We start from the raw sequence: 10,326 nt of genomic DNA, 5'->3' as shown, positions 1-10,326 counted from the left end.
GGCACCATAGGTTCAGAGGAGTGAAACTTGGAGCATCTTAGAAGTCACTTGTATAGCAGCAGTGGGTGCAGCAGTGAGTCCTCATCATCCCAGGATGTTGTTATTCAGTATTTGATTTTAGTAGACGGAGTTAGTTGGGAGAATTGTCCCTTCAACTCCACAGTTCAGGCAGAGTAGAGGCTTTTCAGACAGATGTATTAGTGTGTGGTTTAAGGTATTGTATATTTCTAGATGTTTGAACCTTATGGCAAGTGTTAGCCAGTTTTCGCATGTATTTTATTATATTATGCAGTGAACAGGTACAGATATCAGAAAAAGGGTTAGCTTGTGGTCCTTCGGGATCATAAGCACCATGTGGCATTCCGATTCTCGAGAATCGGGGTGTTATAAGGGGGCTCGTACTGGACGCTTATCTCATTTATGTATAATTTTGTAACATTGAATTTGTAGTGAATTAGAAAAAGTATCAAACTAAATTTGATCATAGATGAAGAAGTATACGCCTACATATACGAAATGACCATATATTTTTCAAAATTTTATTTCATATCATTTCAAGTAGTGTATTAAAGAGGGATGTCTTTTCATATACAATTTGAGAGTATTTTAATATTTTATTTAAAAAAAATAACTTGGAACAAAATTTATAATCTTTTTTTTTTAATAATTTCTAACTAAATGCAACAATTAAAATTTTAAACTTGTTAAAATGATATTAATTTGAATAGCATAATCAACATTAAATTATAGATTATCTTGAAAATTTTCTTTTGGGTTATACGGCTAAGGTGAGAAGTAAAAAGTGAGAAGTGGTGCATTTTAAAGAAGAAGAAAAAAAGATTGAATGGGAAATGAGGCTCACAAAACGAGATAGATTTTGGATGTTGAATTTATGTTGTGAAATTACTATAATACCCTTGGTCAACCTTCAACTCACTTTTCTATATATCTCACATTTTTAGTTTTATAATTTATTAATAAGTAAATAAGCTAAAATAAGATTTTCAATAATTTTGCTAATAAATTTTAAAAAGTCATAAATATATAGATACAATATTATAATTAGTTTCTATGAAAGTTGCTTTCTTATGTATTCGGAAAATATGATAGTGTAAGTATAAACATTATTACATCAATAATATAAAATATATTATACAAATATGTACTCAATTCTTTATTTCAAGGTCATTTCATATGTTCTAAATTTTTTTATAATATTTTGATTTTTATTAAAATAAATCTCTTCAATTTATGTAGTAATTTTTTTTTATATTTAATGTTCTTTTACATTATTTGTAAATATATACTCAATTGCTAGTTCTAGGGCTATTTCATATGAGTAAGTATATAATTACCCTCTGATGTTGGCCGAGATTTTCAAAAAGACACCTAAACTTTGAATTCGACCGATTACCCCACGATTCTTACTTAATCTGTTGCAAACACACCATTTTTTGCTGAATCTCAGTAACAACAAAGAGAGTGAACACACGCACCAATCAGGTGCTGCCATGTGTTAAATACGTTTAATTTATATTTTTGTTATTTTTTTTAATAAAATTTTACTTTTTATCTAATTTAACACCCCACCCCTACCCCCACCCCCTCTTCCCCCACCCCACCTCATCCAGCAAACCCCCATCCAACAGCTCCCCTCTACCCCCCCTCCACTCCTATTCAGCACCCCCACCCCTCGTCCAACACCCCCACCCCATCAATATCTCCCCCAAACCCTCACTCCGTCAGCATGCATTTTTGTCCATTTTTTTTGTTCAAATCACTTCAAAAAATAGTTTAATTGAAAGTTTTATGGTTGAATTGAAAGCTTTATGATTGAATTGAAAGTTTTATGATTGAATTGAGTTGTAAAGATAGTTAAATGATATGATTTAACTGAAAATAGAGCTTTAATGAGATGATTTTAAAAAAAAAAAAATTTCAATGGGGGAGCTTTAATGGTGACATTGTGTTGAAGAAGACATTGTGTTGAAGAAGAAATGGTGGTAGTTAAATGATATGATTTAATTGTAAAATGGAGCTTTAATTAATGATTTAAAAAAAAATCAATGGAAGCTTTAATGGTGAATTGAGTTGAAGAAGAAAGAGTGGGTGGGTGGGTGGGGGGTGGAGAGGGGGTAGGAATAATTTTAAAAATAAATAAATATTATATTTAAAAAAAAGAATATAAATTATATATCAATTATTTTACACGTGGTAGCTTTTAATTGGTAAAAAAAGTCAAATTCGAGCCCTTTCACGCACCTGTGGAGCGTGTATACACGCAGAGGGTCAAAATAATGTGTTTGCAACGAAATAAAGAAAAATCGTGGGATAATAGGTCGAAGTGAAAGTTTAGGTGTCTTTTTGCAAATCTCGAACAAGATCAGTGATGTAATTATGTATTTACTCATTTCATATCTTGAACTTTTACATACATACATACATACACACACATACATACATACATACATACACACACACACACATACATACATACATACATACACACACATATATACATACATACATATATATATATATACACACACATATATATAGACATTTTCCTATTTTTTATTATTTATTTTTGTATTTTCATAATAAATATGACGACATCTCGACTTTAATATCTTGTTCAAGATAATTCTTTTATTACCTTTAACTGTGTAATATTTTAAAAATAAAATAATTAAGTTAATCTTTCTTTTTATTGAATACAAAAATGATAATTTTTTAATTAATTTAATCACTTATGATTTAGATATAATAAAAATAATAAATATTAAATTTATTCTTAAATAAAATTACTGATATTTTATTTTATATAGAATAACAAGAAAACAATTAAAATTATTATGACGACATCTCGACTTTAATATCTTGTTCAAGATAATTCTTTTATTAACTTTAACTATCTGTAATATTTTAAAAATAAAATAATTAAGTTAATATTTCTTTTTAATGAATACAAAAATGATAATTTTTTAATTAATTTAATCACTTATGATTTAGATATAATAAAAATAATAAATATTAAATTTATTTATGTAAAATTACTAATATTTTATTTTATATAGAATAACAAGAAAACAATTAAAATTATTATAGAAGAAGAAAGAGTAAAAGAGACAATAAAATTGAAGTAGTAGTAACAGAATTATTTTTAATTAAGAACTTATTAAAAAATAAATAATTTATTGAGTGGAATGCGCTCTTGTAATGACAGATAATTATTATCTTAAGGGGGAGTTAAGACCGGGTATGTAGGATGGGGTTGAGGTTTCGCGGGAGGGGGATGGTTTGCACGGAAAACTTACTTGGTAAATTGATGAAAAACGCTACTTGATAAATAATTTATGTGAAAAAATAAAAATCTTTCACATTTAGGTAATTCTTTCTTAAAAAAAAATATTTTGAACTTTTATAATTAGATAATTCTTTCGTTAAAAAAATATGATAATAGATAGAGGTACTGATTAGTTGATGTTCTTGGTGTTTAGTGAAAGATAAAAATTAAGGAACAAAAATGAATTTCAAATGCAAGTTAACCTGTACATTAATAACAAAAATAGATTATTCAAATATTGAATATATTAATTGTTGGCAAGCATACTCACGAATACCTAAAGATTCTTAGTGTAATGAATGATTAAATTAATTAACCAATGGCTAAAATCAATTTCGAGGAAAAAATTAAGATTTTGAAGGAAAAAATGACACCTAATTACACTTGGTGTGTTAAAAGGATAACAGTCTAATTAAATATTTGGACATAAACTTTTGAACGTTTTGCTTTTTCCTTTTGACATTGGCTATTGAAGATGATTCTCCTTCTCCCTAAAACCAAAAAAGAAAAAGAAAAAGGTGAAAGATCTTTGATGATTGATAAAAACAAAAACAATAATAATGAGTAATAATAATCAAAGTCAAGCGTGCAACTGTAATGCATTTACTTCGACGTTTTAATGGTGCGCATATATAATACTCTCCCTTTATGGTTTCTAAATAAGTGAGTTTTAGTACTAAGTGAACACAAAAATTTGATCCAAATTTGATTACAATAATAAAAAGATTATATTATTTTTTTCTTTTAAATAGATAAAGTTATTTAATTTTTAAAATAAAAGGGTAAAAATATTTAAAAGTTAACTAGTTTATATTGTGAACATAATTTTTTTCTATTGTGATTAAATTGTAGCCAAAAAATTATGGCAAAAGGACTTTTCTTAAATCTTATTACTAAATAAGTTATATTTTAGATAATCAAAAGATATTACTCTTCTAATTTTATCCTTATTAAATAAAAGAGAGTGTTGCATGATTAAAAAAATACTAAAATATTTATTAAAAATAAATTAATTAAATTATTATTTTTATTTAAAAATAATAATAAAAAGATTTATACAAGCTCAAAACACCACTTGTATTCAGGAAGGAAAGGATTGACTTATTAAGATCGGTATGGGAAAAAGAAAAAGTAAAAAAGGCCAAACTGTGGGAAATTGAAGCTAATGATGCTTTTACCTGTTATGCTTTCTGGTGGAGGACTTTTGATAAAAGCCAATCACAGTCAACCCCACTTGCCCTTTTCTGTTTTTCCCCGCTCCATGATGATTTTCTCCAGAGTTTCTTTTTTTTTTTTTTTTTTTTTCCTTCTTAAACCATTCAAATAAGTTAGGTTATAAATATTCTAAGTAATATTTGGAGAAATTTTAAAATGTATTTGGTTACAAAATTTAGTATTATTCATTAGTATTTTTGATAAATAATTTAAATTTTTAAATATTAGAAAAAATTTAATTTTAGAATCAAATTCTATTATTTGAAACATTTTGATAATTTAAATTTTGCTTCAAATTCTTATATGTTTTAAAATATCCCCATCGTTTATTTATCTCAAATCCTAACTTAATTGCCAATCAACCTCACTAATAAATTTTAGTATTTGACTCAAGTATAAATGTATTGTTGCATAACACTTGTTAAAAATAATATATATAGAAAATAGATGCTCCTTATGAGTTGAGAAAACTTCAATAGTTTTCTATACTTATGTGTAAAATTGTTTATAAGGAGATTGGAGCTTATAATTTATGAGTTTAATTTTTATCATATGGAGTAACATGTTCACTATAAAATGATAAATACAAAGTTATGGATAATTTTAATAGTTTTTATAACTCATGGGTATAAATCAGGTTTCTTAAAAAAGTCAAAAAAAAAAAAAAAACTCAAAAACTATAGCCAAACACAAGGTGAAGCTTTACCTAAATCTTAACCCAAAATAATTTGTCAAAAATATTTAGAAATCTACGTCCAAACGCTAGCTATAAATGTCCAATTTTACACTTAAAGCTATTTCTTGTGTTCAATTATACTTTTAGTTTTTCATATTTTTGCTACAAGTAAATTTTGTATTTTAAGTTTAATTAGTAATATTTATATTTTTGCTATAAAATTTTTTATTTATTTTAAGTTTTATAAGTAATAGATTTTGAAACGTTAAATGAGTGGATATTTTTCATTCAGTTTTTTTAAAGGTTTAAATTCACCTCTTAACTTTTGATCGTAATATAGAATTACTTTTTAGTTTAAGACTTCGTTAAACCTCCCGAGCAAAAATGACACTTTTTTCTGATGTAAAAATCTGATGTAAGGAAAATAAATTCCAGAGTCAATTGAATTTTTTTTGGGTTAAATAAATGATTTTATTAATCACTAAGAGCCCATTTGGATAGAAATAAAAAAAATTAACTTAAGTGATTAAAAGTTTAAAAATAAGTGCTTATAATATAAGTAGATAAGTGTTTGGACAGAAGTACTGAAACTGAAAAAAAAAAAATTGTTGATGTGTTTAGTAAACAAGTGTTGTTAAGTATTTTTTTGTTGTCAAAATGATTTAAATGTCCTTGTAGTTGTTAACACTTAAAAAAAGTAAATTATTTATAACTTTTAATTATAAAATAAAATTTTTGAGCAAACCTTTAATGTATGATGATTTGTTAAAAAAAAAAAAAAAGATAGAGAGAAAATTGGAAGAAAGAGACGAAGAGAAGCGGCAAAGAGAAAAAAAAAATCATATATTTAAGGGCTATAAGTTCAGGGTATTATTGAAATTAGAAGAAAATATAAGGAATAAAAAAAGGTAAAATAGTTTGATCAAACGTAAAAGAATTTTAATGTAAAAAGTAAAATACTGAGGGTGCCCAACTTCTCTTTTTTGCCTTTTTTAATCTGTTTTTTACTTTTTTAAGCATTTTTTAATTTTACTAAACACATAAAATATCTAAAAAAAGAAATTAAAAGCTAATTTGATCAGATTTTAATTCTATCCAAACGAGTTCCATAGAACAATTAATTGCATTTCTTATTCCTTAGTTACTGATAAGTTCTCATCTTAGGCCTCATTTGTTTGCACTTAATGGGGGTCTGAATCTGAATGGTTCAGACTTCAGTTCATTAAATGCATTTGTTTTTTTTTTATAACTGCCTCTTAATATGTCTGAAATCCTCTGAATCAGTCAAATATGAAGAAGAGTTTGAACATTATTCAGACTCTTTTTAAAACATGATATATTCCCTCAAAACTCTCTCACTTTATTATTTTTCTTTCTGTATACGTGTAAAATGAATTAAAATAACTTAATTTATTATCAAATGAATTCATGTATTGAATTATTTATTTTCCTCTTTCATTTGACAATTATTTATTTCCCTCTCACTTTGTTATTAAAAATATTGAACTATTCTAGTAATTATAACTTACACCTCAAAACTCTCTCACTGTTATAGTAATTCATTTTATAATTATATCTTATCACAATAATTTTTAATCGTTTTATCTTTTTTTAATAATTTAGATAGTTCAATAATTATATTTAACATAATTTATTTATTTATATTTTTAAATATTTTAATTATCACTCAAATAATGCTTGTTGTTTAAGTTAATACTTTATCTAAATATTTTATTACTTTTTAAATTTGAATTGCATATTTATTACAAATAAATAAATTAAATATATTCAGATGTTAAAAAAAAAAACCAATCTTAATCATTTAGTATTCTGATCTAGAAACAACATCTTAATCATTCAGACATCCATTCAGATTCAGACGTCTTAATCTTAAAAAAAAACAAATGCACCCTTAGTTCATCTTATATCTTATTAAGTACATTAAACCTCTACTTAATTGAATTCTGCATTTTTAATTTTCTTTGTTTGTAAATATTCACAAATTTAATGTAGAGTACATACATAATTACCCCACTGAAGTTGACCGAGATTTTTAAAAAGATACCTAAACTTTGAATTAGACCTATTACCCCGCGATTCTACTTAATTCGTTGTAAACACACCATTTTGACCCTCTGCGTGTATACACGCGTCACAGGCACGTGAAAGGACTCGAATTTGACTTTTTTGACCAATTAAAAACCGCCACGTGTAAAATAATTGATATATAATTTATATTCTTTTTTTAAAAAAAAATTATTTATTTTATAAAATTATCCCTACCCCCTCTCCGCCCCCCCCCCTCCCAACCCACCCACTCTTTCTTCTTCAACTCAATTCACTATTAAAGCTTCCATTGAAGCTTTTTTTTTTAAAAAAAAATCATTTATTAAAGCTCCATTTTACAATTAAATCATATCATTTAACTATCCACCATTTCTTCTTCAACACATTAAAGCTCTTCAACACAATGTCACCATTAAAGCTCCTCTATAGAAGCTTTTTTTTTAATCATATCGTTAAAGCTCTATTTTCAGTTAAATCATATCATTTAACTATATTTAAAACTTAATTCAATCATAAAATTTTCAATTCAATCATAAAACTATTTTTTGAAGTGATTTGAACCAAAAAAAAAAACGGAAATGCATGCTGACGGAGTTGGGGGGAGATGCTGATGGGGGTGAGGGTGTCGGACGGGAGGCGGGGTGATGAATGAGGGGTTGAGGGGAGCTGCTGACGCGGGGAGGGGGGAAGGTGCTGGATGGGGTTGGGGGGAGAAGGGGTGGGATGGGGTGTTAAATTAAATAAAAAAAAAATTTTATTAAAAAAATATGAAATCAAACGTAGTTGACACGTGATAGCACCTGATTGGCGCGTGTCTTCACTCACTTTGTTGTGACTGAAATTCAGCGAAAAGTAGTGCGTTTGCAAGGAAATAAAGAAGAATTGTGGAGTAATAAGTCGATGTTAAAGTTTAGGTGTTTTTTTTTAAATTTCGACCAACATCAAGAGAGTAATTATATATTTACTCTTTAATATAACTATTAACATGAGGCAAAAGTCAGACTTAACATATGAACGGAACAGAAAAGGACACATGATAAAAGAATATGTCAAAAGTGACTTAGTTGAGATGACACCAAGTACTATGTTGAGAATGTGATCAGTAAAGATAAATCTAACCGTGAAAAATTTAAAGTTAAATAGTTAGGGCAGGGCCGATATCATATCCAAAAAGCTCGCGCTTTGAAAATATGAGACCAGACATCAGAGTGTGACTAGATAAGATAAGTCAACATAAGTTCGAAGTGCAGCCGTTGCAAAAGCGACCAATATCTTTGCCAACTGTTGTGAAAGAGTCTTAAGATTTCCCCCACCCGTTACATGGTTGGAGTAAATGTGGTAGTTAGAGGACTTAATGCCAACTAGATCCACATAGGTTGTTTCTTAGGGTTTAACTATAAATACTCTTTAAGCTTTCAAGTTCATCGATTCATTACATTGCTTAATATTAAGCTTGGTCGGTGATACTATCAGTTTCTGATATCGAATCTCAAATTCATTTTATTTATTTAACTTATTATTTTATGTTAATTGATTTCATATTTGTTACTTTTTTTCCTTGTTTATATTAATTAAGCAAGTTACCGTATACAAAATCACATGTTTTGATCATTTCACAGTACACAAAATCACATTTTTTTATCATTTCAATTTGAGTGTTCTTGAACCATGTCTCCAAATTCAACTATAGTAATTAATGAGGAACAATAACCGTTTCTATTCAATATATTCATTGATATGTCAAATGTGTATTGTTAGTTCATATGTGACACTAATATAATTGTGTAAATAATTAAATATAGCATACAAGTTTTATATAAAAGGACCATAAACACATTTTTAATTAGTAATTGAAGGTTTAAATAGATTCACTCGGATGACAATTCAGGAGTCAATATTCACTCACGAAGTTTAATTTTTTTTGTTTTAAAAAACTAATTGGTACAGTATTTATACACTTCCCTCAGTTAAATCAAGAATTTTATTTAACAAAAATCATGAAACTTCAACACACTTACTATTATAATTCATGAATCATGATAATGACAATGATTTCTGCCCACTCATGAAGCCGATAGCAACGGTAATAAAGATTAGTCGTTCACCCACTATAAAAAAAAATTGTGGTCATTGATTAAAGGAAATGGACGAAACAAGTTGTCAACATCAGTAATAAAGTTTTTACTAGTAATATTAATTGCTTAAAATAGTCAAACCAGGAGATAGTATTAACTTACGTTTTATGAGTCGCCCAATACACCGAAAGTCCTTAAAGTTGCCGGCAAATTTTATAGACTAAATACATAATTGTCTCTTATCTTGTTTGAGATTTGCAAAAAAATATTTAAATTTTAATTTTGATTTATTGATTCATAATTTTTCTTTATTTCGTTGCAAATATATTATTTTAACTCTTTGAGTGTATACATGCACCATAGGTGCGTGAAAGGGCTTGAATTTAACTTTTTTGATCAATTAAAAACTGTCACGTGTAAAATAATTTAATATGTAATTTATATTTTTTAATATTTATTTATTTTTTAAAATTATCCCTACCCCATCTCCGCCCCCCCAATCCACCCACTCTTTCTTCTTCAACTCAATTCATCATTAAAGCTTCCATTGAAGCTTTTTTTTAGGCAAAATGACCTTCTAGACCCCTGTACTATGTCAGTTTTATAAGTTGGACACTTCTACTTACATGTTTGTCATCTGGACCCCTGAACCCATTAAAAATTAATATTTTAAACCCTTTTTTGGTGAATGTAACACACTCTCCCCCACGTCAGCTGTCATGTCAGCTGTCACGCCTGCCACGTCATTTAAAAAAAACAAAATGTTATTAAATTTCAAGTCATTTTTAAAATGCTACATAACAAATTAAATATTAAAATTAATTTAATTAAATAAGAAAAATTTATAAATTGTAGAAAATTTTGAATAATCATGTTTTTATTTTTTCTCACAAATTAAACATCAAATTCATTCCAAATAATTAAAATTCTTCTCCAACTAATTTAAA

This window comes from Capsicum annuum, chromosome 3 (genome assembly GCF_002878395.1).
Source record: "Capsicum annuum cultivar UCD-10X-F1 chromosome 3, UCD10Xv1.1, whole genome shotgun sequence".
Lineage (NCBI taxonomy): Eukaryota > Viridiplantae > Streptophyta > Magnoliopsida > Solanales > Solanaceae > Capsicum > Capsicum annuum.
Note: the sequence above shows the minus strand (reverse complement) of the source record.